This window comes from Anolis sagrei, chromosome 2 (genome assembly GCF_037176765.1).
Source record: "Anolis sagrei isolate rAnoSag1 chromosome 2, rAnoSag1.mat, whole genome shotgun sequence".
Lineage (NCBI taxonomy): Eukaryota > Metazoa > Chordata > Lepidosauria > Squamata > Dactyloidae > Anolis > Anolis sagrei.
The window spans coordinates 179938235-179949353 of record NC_090022.1 but is presented as its reverse complement, the minus strand read 5'-3'; the positions used below and the strand labels follow the sequence as shown (position 1 = coordinate 179949353).

Here is an 11119-nt window from a genome sequence, read left to right as displayed (position 1 = left end):
ATAAGCGGCGGATAAAAAGAACTGAGGTGGTGGCTCTGGCCACCTGCTACTTCTACTCGCAAGGGGAGAGTGAGTGGGGCTAACCGCCAAAGTTTTTCAAATCTATCTAGAAGGTTCCGAAGCTGTCTGCTCAGGCACTGAAACTATCATATGCGCAATTCACAGTTGACCATGATGGGAAACAGGGAAAACAACCATGGTGGGTTTGGGTGTTCTTTACCACTCACAATGATGTATGTTGCTTTTGGCTGTCCATAGATCTTGAATGAAGTTACATGGTGTCAGACATTAATGAGTCTTCAGAGGCTTAAATCGGTGGCCTTAGCCTTGCTTTGGATAAAGACTAGATCTGGGAGAGTTTCAAAACTGATGTTCTTGTTATGTGGGCACAGCGTTCTAAAGAGAAAAATTAAATCCATAGACTTAATGGCTAGGTCTTCTAATCTGGGTAGTTCTTGGCATCAGGAATTGCCATAAGAACATGACCAACTCTTGTCCTTTCAAAAGCCCATTCTCTACAACAGCACAGTAGCTATAAGTGGATAACACTGCCTCAACCACAGGACACCAAGGGCAATTTTTGGCACTTTTTGCAATTGCAAGTCCGTTCATTATGGGATGAGTGAAGAGTGCCAGTTTATTTACAGTGCAGTTGTAGCAATGCCAGGAACAGGTTTGGGGGGGAGTAGGAGATCCAATTCCGAGCACAATTCAAAGTGCTGGTCTTGACCTATAAAACCCTATACAGCTCCAGTCCAGCATACATGTCCGAATGTATCTCCTACGTCCCACCTCAGAGCTTAAGATCTTCTGGGGAGGCCCTGCTCTCGGCCCTGCCTTTGTCTCAAACACGTTTGGTGGGGACGAGGGACGGCCTTCTCGGTGGTGGCCCCCTGCATGTGGAATTAGCTTTCTGGGGATATTAGGTCATTGTCGTCCCTCCTCACCTTTAGAAAGAAGGTAAAAACGTGGTTGTGGGACCAGGCCTTTGGGCAATTAGGTTAAAAGACAATTGATAATGTTTTACTATGGCCTGGAAGTGGATTTGGATAAGTTAAGCGGAGTAATCATTAGTATATGGCTAGATAAATAGTCACGAAGAGTCGGAGACGACTGAACGAATGAACAACAACAGATAAATAGCCACCAGGCTGGCAATAGCTAAATGGATCTTAAGTATACTGTTTAATCTTTATTTTAAATGTTTATGTTTTTAATTGTTATATTTGCTATTTTGTATTTTATGATGCGGCATTGAATTATTGCCAATTGGAAGCCGCCCTGAGTCCCCCTAGGGGTGGAGAAGGGTGGGGTAAAAATGTTCGAAATAAATAAGAAAATAAATAAATAAGAGCTAAATTAGCTATAGAAATAGTTATGGAGGCACTGAACAGGTGTCACCCAGATGTCTTTTAGATGTCATGATTTTAGGTTTTGAATTATATAGGGAAGCAGTTCATTTTTTACAGATATGTATTTAAGACCTGCGTAGCCTTAATTTTTTTCTCCTTCTTGGATGCGTATATGTTTCTAACAGACATCAGCTCTCGAGGAAATATTCTGAATAGTGGAGCACCTTAGAGAATAAAAACCTTCTACATTGGAATGCATCATCACTCTTTCCTTTTCACTAAGAGAAAGAAATCTGGTACAGAACCCAAGGCTTACTATGGCAACCCTGTATATTTTCACGGCTGTCTTTTTCCAAGTGGGGACCCCTCCCTTTCTTTACAAAAACAACTTTGCATGTATTTAATGCTACTAAAGTTTCCTGCGATAGAACATCTTTGTTGCTGTTAATTGGCTAATTCAAACCGAACACTGCATAGAGACATATGGAGATAAAGTCTTTTTTAACTCTCAGCACTCCATATGTGTATGGCTCCAGTGTGGTATGTGGAAACTTAAGATTGAGCTTGGTTCCCAGCTTCCATGCATGAGTGACATCGGTTGTCTTTTGATGGCATATCAGCAATGACCTAAATACCATTAAAGGGGCCCCACTTGAATCTCTCTTATTTACATGGTGAACAGTTGACTCAAGTTTGTCTCCATTGGGATTGGTAATTTAGAACAAACACAGATAAATTAATATACCTAAAACACTCCAGAATCTTAACTACTCTTTGTGGATTTGGAAATCAGAGATCCAATTTGCCATGAGTCAGAAGACAGCTTGCCAACAGTGAACATGTGAACTTAGAATTGTAACTGCTAGTTGCTACATTATCTATCTGGAATGTGAATATGTGCGTAGAATCAGTGGTGTTGATGGAAATAATAGAACTTTGCCTAGTTTTGGTTTTTTTCAAGTGTGCTGATTCCTATGTGCAGAACAAGGAAAGAAAGGGCCGCCCTCTTGTGGCTGCATGTGGCATTTCAGGCAGGCCATGAGGAGCCTGGCTTTCTCTTGGAGTATGCCCTCTGGTAGCCAGTTTGTGTTTCGCCACCCGGCCACATACCACATTTCTACTGCAATCAGATACTCTTGTGTGAGCTGCTTTAGATGTGCACAGGTTTTGGCTGTGCTCTTCTGTGAGGTGGAGATAGTGTGACATGCCCATTGCTATGGGGTGATCATTATGCACATGGACCATAATGATGGTTCTCCTTGCAAAGACATTCGACACAGTGAATCGCAGCGCTCTCTGGACCATTCTCCAAAAAATTGGGTGCCCTGACAAATTTGTGAACATCCTGCAGCTCTTCCATTATGACACGATGGCAACAGTCTTGGACAGCAATGGCTCCCATAGTGACCCATTTAAGGTAGAATCAGGTGTCAAACTGGGATGTGTTATTGCTCCAAACTTATTTTCCATCTTCATCGCTATGATGCTTCACCTTGTTGACGGGAAGCTTCTCACCAGAGTGGAAATCGTCTATCGGACAGATGGCATGCTATTTAACCTCAGCAGACTGAAAGCCAAAACCAAGGTTACAACAACATCTGTTATAGAACTCCAGTATGCTGATGACAACGTTTTGGTGCACATTCAGAAGAAGACCTACAAGCCACTCTAAACACCTTCGCAGAAGCATATGTGAAGTTCGGCCTGTCATTAAACATTGAGAAAACCAAAGTGCTGTTCCAGCAGTCTCCAGCAACCCCTCTCCAATACCAGAAATACAACTTAATGGTATAACATTAGAAAATGTTGACCATTTCTGTTACCTTGGCAGCCACCTCTCCATCAAAGTCAACATTGACACTGAAATTCAACACCGCCTGAGCTCTGCGAGTGCAGCATTTTTCCGAATGAAGCAGAGAGTGTCTGAGGACCGGGACATCCGTAGGGATACCAAGGTGCTTGTTTATAAAGCCATTGTCCTCCCAACCCTGCTATATGCCTGTGAGACGTGGACAGTCTACAGACGTCACATGCAACCCCTGGGAAATGCCTTTGCAGGTGAAAGCTCATTCCACAAGAACAGTGGCAACATCGACTGCCTTCATGAGGGGAGTACCCCTGGATGTAGTGTGCAGAGCTGCAACCTGGTCTACACCATTGACCTTTGTGACACATTACAAGCTGGATGTGACGTCCAAGAGAGATGCAACCTTCGGCCGGCGGTCCTCTTTTCAGCTGTGGCATGACGCCCTCCACCAAGGTTAGCAGTTTGCTAGTCTATCAAATGTGGGATTCACAGGCTGACCATGCGGGGAAAATATAGGTTGCTTACCTGTAAAGACAGCAAAGCCTAGAGAAGACAATTATGCTGGGGAAAGTGGAAGGTAAAAGGAAGAAGGGCCGACCAAGGGCAAGATGGATGGATGGCATCCTTGAAGTGACTGGACTGACCTTGAAGGAGCTGGGGGTGGTGACGGCCGACAGGGAGCTCTGGCGTGGGCTGGTCCATGAGGTCACGAAGAGTCGGAGACGACTGAACGAATGAACAACAACAACCTGTAAACATAGTTTCCCATGAATTCACACATCCCCGCCCATCCTCCCCACTTTGTATGGTCATGCCCCAGGACTTCTGACTGCTTTTGCGGCGGAAGAACTGGCCGGTAGCCCCATGGCAGGGCTATTTATATGAGTGGGGAGAAAGGGGTGGGGCTACTCTAACGGTCAGTTAAGTGAGCTTGTGAGTGTCCGTTGCTGCCTGCGCGAGCACAGGAATATACCAAATGTGTGAATTCACAGGCGACCACTCAGGAAACTGTGTTGTTGTTTTTTTTAATTAAATTTTATTTTGAAAAGATAATACACCAACCATATATGTTGCAAAAATATACACATACACAAACAAACACACATACACAAACAACCCTCCATACAGTTACCCCTCCACCCACCCCAGTGCTACCCACCACCTTGACTTCCATCACTAATCCACGCAGGATTTATGCACAATTTATTTAACCCTCTATACTTCTAATTCAATAAATTCCTCTTGTTTTTATTTCTTTAGCTCTCCCGTCAAGTATGCTAAGGCCAGCTTCCAGTTTCTTTCAAATATTTCATTATTTTCATATTTCAAATTGCTTGAAATTTTAGCCATCTGTGCATAATCCCACAATTTATCCTTCCAATCTTTGATGCTTAATGTTTTCTCCCCTTTCCAATTTTTGGCAATTGTAATGCGTGCAGCCGCAAAGCTGTACAAACAGATTTCTCTCTCTGGTTGTTCTAAATTGTGTCTGAATATCCCTAATAGGCACATCCCTGGGTTCTTTTTTACTTTGTTGTAAATCATGTTATTTGTTTCCTTTATTATTCTTTTCCAATAGATCTGCACCAGTTCGCACGACCACCATACGTGAAAGAAAGTCCCTTTCTTTCTTTTGCACCTCCAACAGGATCCTGTTTGTGAATTGTCCATTTTGGCTAGGAGGGCTGGAGTTATGTAGCATCTGTAGAATATTTTATATACGTTATCTCTAATTGAAGCTGCCACTGTAAATTTAAATCCATTGTTCCACAGGTTTTCCCAGATGTCCAAATCTATGCTTCTCCCTAAATCTTTTGCCCATGAGATCATGGGGGTTTTAACACGATTATCTTCCAAATTATAGTGTAGAATATATTTGTATAATCTGGCTATTAATCCTTTTTCCCCTTTATCTAATATAGTTTCCAGATCTGATTTTTTTGAAGCAAATCCCCTCTTCTCGTCTTTTTTAAATCTTTCGTATAATTGATGATATCGGAACCAATCTTTAATACCCAATTCGTCTTTCCCCTCAATGCCCATTGGCCATTGGACCTGATAAGTAGTTCCCCATATGTTCTGACATCGTCCTTGCAGATAGGTCTCCCAATGGCTTCTATTGGCCTCAGCCACAGGGGTGTTTTGGGTTCCATCCCTAATTTGTATCTTTTCCAAACATCTATTAAGCTTCCACTAATTACATGTTTATTGAAAGCCTTATTTAATCTCTCTCCTTCATACCAAAGGTATGCATGCCATCCATATCTGATACCATGTCCTTCTAAATGTAGTAAATTTATGTTCGGGAATTGTATCCAATCTCTGAGCCAGCCCATGCAGGCGGCCTTATAGTAGGTTTTTAAATCTGGTAAATTTAGTCCCCCCCCCCCCCCTCTTTGGTATCAATTAAATTTTTGTAAGCGATCCTAGCTTTTTCCCCCGCCCAAATTAAATTCATGATATCCCTCTTCCACAAACTGAAGATTTTAGTCCCTTTAATAATAGGTATGCTTTGAAAAAAGAAAAGCATTTTGGGGAAACTATGTTTACAGGTAAGCAACCTATATATGTGTGTCCAATATATCACATTATCCATGATGTACCCACACCATGGTGACCTGGTACACTAAGAAGGATTAAACTGATAAGAACAGATACTACCCTTGATCTTAGCCAAAAGGCCAAGAAGTGATGATGATATGGAAACATGATGTATATATTCAGTTTTATCATATTTATTTAAGGTATCGTAATAAGTGTTTTACTTACTATATAGAGTGTAATCAAGTTTTATCAAGCTTTTTGTTTGGTTTAGTATTGTGATATGGCCTAAGGGCTAATCAATAACATTTACTACTACTAAGAATTACCTTCAGCTCAGTTGGGACACATTCCACTTCATAGGATCCATCCATATAAATAAAAATGTAATGTTAATTTGTGGGATTAACATAACTCAAAAACCACTGGACGAATTGACATGAAATTTGGACACTACACTCCTAACAGACCAATGAATGACCATCACTCATAAACCCCTCCCAAGAAGCAGTGCAAAGGACATAAAAACCCCCAAAAAGCTAAATGTTGATATAGCATATGTGTGAAAATGGCAGCTCCCAGCATCCCCTAGACCAGGCCCTTTAGGGGAGGAAGATGCTCCAAATCACTTCTTCCAAGCTGCAAGCTTGCTTCTCCTTGGACTTCTTTGAGAGCATCCCAATTCCTTCATATTTCCAATTTCCTATTCCCAGATTGCAACTCCCAGCAATCCTCCAGATAGATAAGATATATAGATTAGATAGAGATAGATAGTAGGTAGGTAGATCAATCAGGAGGACTGCTGGGAGTTGCAGTCCAATAATAGGAGCATAGTGTCTAGATTTAGGGAAGTAATGCTACCTCTCTATTCTGCTTTTGTTAGACCACACCTGGAATATTGTGTCCAATTCTGGGCACCACAATTCAAGGGAGATATTGACAAGCTGGAATGTGTCCAGAGGAGAGCGACTAAAATGATCAAGGGTCTGGAGAACAAGCCCTATGAGGAGCGGCTTAAGGAGCTGGGCATGTTTAGCCTGAAGAAGAGAAGGCTGAGAGGGGATATGATAGCCATGTATAAATATGTGAGAGGAAGCCACAGGGAGGAGGGAGCAAGCTTGTTTTCTGCTTCCTTGGAAATAGGACGTGGAACAATGGCTTCAAACTACAAGAGAGGAGATTCCATCTGAACATGAGGAAGAACTTCCTGACTGTGAGAGCCGTTCAGCAGTGGAACTCTCTGCCCCGGAGTGTGGTGGAGGCTCCTTTGGAAACTTTTAAACAGAGGTTGGATGGCCATCTGTCAGGGGTGATTTGAATGCAATATTCCTGCTTCTTGGCAGAGGGTTGGACTGGATGGCCCATGAGGTCTCTTCCAACTCTTTAATTCTATGATTCTATGATTCTAATAGATAGAGAGAGAAGAAAGCAGAGGAAAAAAAGAGAGGGGAAGGAAGGAAAGGGGTAGAGAAGGAAGAAAGGAGAGAAGGAAAGAAAAAAAGAGAAGGAAGAAGAGAAAGAAGGAGAGAAAGATTGACCATAGCAATGCATGGCGGGTACAGCTAGTTCAAAATAAATTGCTTATGTTGTACATTGAAACCCCCATGGACATCTTGCTTCTTGATTAGTTTTTCCCCTGCTTCCTCTTAATGTAAAGGAAGAACTTTGCTTTTACTTTATTCTCTGACATGAATCATAGAGGACTTTGGCCATGTTGCCCTGTCACATCCTGGAGAGGATTCCAATCGCATTGCCAGAGTTATGGCCCTGTGGGAATGCAGCTAATTCAACAGACAGGACTGGACAAGCTGGTGCTACCAAAGAAACCTTGAGGAATCTCCAAGGCGCTTATCCCTCATCCAAATCATTTCACCTTGACCTGTTGGATGAAGCGGATGTAAAAATAGCTCTCTCACCAGTAGATGGCTGCACCGCTTTGGACTGCAAACGCCACATTCCATCGAACGCAATCATTCTTTTATTGCTGTGGTTTCACTCGAGGCCGGAGTTTCACAAGACGTGTCCTCCTTTTCCCTTCTCTGTACAAACACATTTTTCATTTCTGAATAGACTTTCTAGGAATGAGTAGGGACTTGAATCATCCCGGCATACATTCAGTTTCCTTTGATGGCTGGAGGATATTACAAAGAGGAATAACAGCCCTAGAAGAATGCAAAGCAGGAATAGTTGGGCTGACCATAAAACAAATGCCAGGATCCCTTCATGTTTGTGTAACTAAGGTCCTCATTTCAGAAAACTTAAACTATACTTGTAAATTATTCAGGTACTAGCCGTCCCCTGCCATGTGTTGCTGTGGCCCAGTCTGTATATATGTGTTTTGTGTGTGTATATATGTGTATATATTTGTGTATATGTGTGTGGGTGTCGGAGGCAGCCCTAGGTAATTTTCAACGGTAAGCAAACAGTATTTCCCCCCCTCCCCACCAAACACTGAGATATATATATATATATATATATATATTCTGTTCGTCATAGGAGTTCTGTGTGCCATATTTGGTTCAATTCCATCATTGGTGGAGTTCAGAATGCTCTTTGATTGTAAGTGAACTATAAATCCCAGTAACTACAACTCGCATATGTCAAGGTCTACTTTCTCTCAAGAGCGCCCCTGGGCAAAATCAACTATACTGCAAATGCTTACTTTGGGTAATGGGTTGAGCTGCCCCTGGTTGGTGTATATATTATGTGGCTTTGAACATTAATTGAAATGTATTTTTTGTTTTTTTTGGCTTTTTAAGTCTCTTCTGCTATTTTTTTCAGTGTTTTTATGAGTGATGGTCACTCGTTGGGAAGTTTGCCCCAATTCTTGCCCCAACTCATTGATGGAGTTTAGAATGCTCTCTGATTGTAGGTTAATTATAAATCCCAGCAACTACAACTCTCAAATGACAAATTTAATTTTTTGTGTGATGGTCACTCCTTGGGTTAGTAGGTGTCTTGTGGCCAAATTTGGCAGCAATTCATCAAGTGGTTTTTTAGTTATGTTAATCCCACAAACAAACATTACATTTTTATTTATATAGATGGACAAGAGGCTTTTAATCAGAGGCTGGATGGCCATCTGTCGGGGGTGCTTTGAATGAAATTTTCCTGCTTCTTGCCAGGGGGATGGACTGGATGACCCACAAGGTCTCTTCTGACTCTAGGATTCTATGATTCTAAGGCCATGACAGTGTTTCTCAACCTTCCTAATGCTGCGACCCATTAATACAGTTCATGTTGTTATAGTTGCTACTTCATAAATGTGATCTTGCTAATGTAAATATGCAGAATGTATTGTCATTCACTGGACCAAATTTGGCATGAATACCAATACGCCCAAATTTGAATACAGGTGGGGTTGGAGTGAGGGTTGATTTTAACATTTGGAAGTTGTAGTTGCTGGGATTTATAGTTCACCTACAAGCAAAGAGCATTCTGAATCACACCAACGATGGAACTGAACCAAGCTTTGCACACAGAACTCCCATGACCAATAGAAAATACTGGAAGGGTTTGATGGGCATTGGCCTTGTGTTTTGGACTTGTAGTTCAACTACATCCAGAGAGCACTATGGACTCAAACAATGATGGATCTGGACCAAACTTGGCATGAATATTAAATATGTCCCTATATGAACACTGGTGGAGTTGGGGGGAAATAGACTTTAACATTTGGGAGTTGTAGTTGCTGGGAATTATAGTTCGCTTACAATCAAAGAGCATTCTGAACCCCACCAGTGATAAAATTGGGGCAAACTTCCGCCACAGAATCCCCATGACCAATAGAAAAGACTGTGTTTTCAGATGGTCTTTGGCGACCCCTCTGACACCCCTTCGTGACTCCCCACCCAGTGGTCCCAACCCCCAGGTTGAGAAATGCTATACGATGTAGATGCTGTTAGAGGTTTAGCATATGGGAAAACAGTCTTCACTTCTTAGACAGAGGACTACAGGCTATAGATAGGCTGCACCTAACAAAAGACTGGAAAGAATGTATTGGGTAGAAGCATACTAGATCTCACCAAGAAGGCTTTTAACTAAATCCTTGAGAGGTTGGAGATGGTAGCTAAAACATCAGCTCGAAAGCAAGCACTGTAGAAAAGGATGCGAATTCTAGAGGAGAAACTAAGAAAGAGAAAAACAGAGAGCAAAGTAATAGGTGAGAACAAGCAAAGCTTCAAATGTCTAAACAGGCAGTCCACAGATTACGTGATAGGTTTTGTAGGGTTCTTAAGTTGAATGTGCCTGTAAGTTGTAACAGACACACTTTTAAGTGTAACTCTGTGATGATGGCCACCAATTTGTGAGGAATTTGCAAAGGAGCCACCACTTTATAAGGGTTTATTAATTTGATAGCATAGCTAATAGCTAGTGAAATTGACTTGTTCTTTCTTTAATGTATAACGTGACTTAACTTGGAAAGGAATTGTAACAGAGACAGAGGTTTAGGAAAAACAGTAACAAGTTTATTGAATTGTAGAAGGAGCATGATGGTTTCAATGTTTCTCACTCTTAGAGGCACATATCTTCAAAGGTTACATTTATAACATTCCTTAAACAACTCTGGAAAGTACTCTTCCTTCCACTAAACAGGTTTCAAACTATTGTCGAAGGCTTTCATGGCTGGAATCACTAGGTTTTTGTGGGTTTTTTCAGGCTATAGGGCCATGTATTAGAGGCATTTCTCCTGACGTTTCGCCTGCATCTATGGCAAGCATCCTCAGAGGTAGTGATGTTTGTTGGAATTAGGACAATGGGTTTATATATCTGTGGAATGGCTGGGTGGGGCAAAGAGTTTTTCTCTGCTGGAGCTAGGTGTGAATGTTTCAACTGACCACCTTCATTAGCATTTGAAGGCCTGGCTGAGCCTGGGAAAATCTTTTGTTGAGAGGTGTTAAGATGTGCCTGGTTGTTTCCTCTCTGCTGTTTTGCTGTTGTAATTTTAGAGGTTTTTTTAATACTGGTAGCCAGATTTTGTTCATTTTTATGGTCTCTTCCTTTCTGTTGAAATTGTCTACATGCTTGTAGATTTCAAACTTATTTTTCTTCAAACTGTGTTTCTTTCCCTAATAGATTACTTCAGTTACAAGCTTATTCTTTCTTTGTGATGTTTCTTCTGCAATAGAGATTCTCACTGGGTTTCTCTCACCTTTTATCTCATACACTAACTATTAATATAAATAAGTCAACTCGACTTATTTAAACAACTCAGGCTAAAAGCCAAAACCTTCCTAATTCTCACTACAATAGAATCAACCTTTCCTTGTAGTTTTCAAACTACAGATTACTTCCCTGGTTCTCAACACACGTTAGAACCAGCCTCTCCTGTAGTTTGCTGACTACAGACTAACTGTTTTAAAATGGCTGCCCTGCTAAGTGGCAGTTGGCTCCGCCCCTGTTTCCATGGTAACCCAGC

General features: G+C 41.6%; 1 non-coding gene across 1 annotated transcript; it reads right to left on the bottom strand.

Moving 5' to 3' along the window:
• Positions 1–5659: 5659 nt before the first annotated feature.
• On the bottom strand, positions 5660–5852 carry LOC132769513 (U2 spliceosomal RNA). The gene has a single exon (XR_009630863.2). It is a non-coding gene; the product is annotated as a U2 spliceosomal RNA (small nuclear RNA).
• Positions 5853–11119: the final 5267 nt, after the last annotated feature.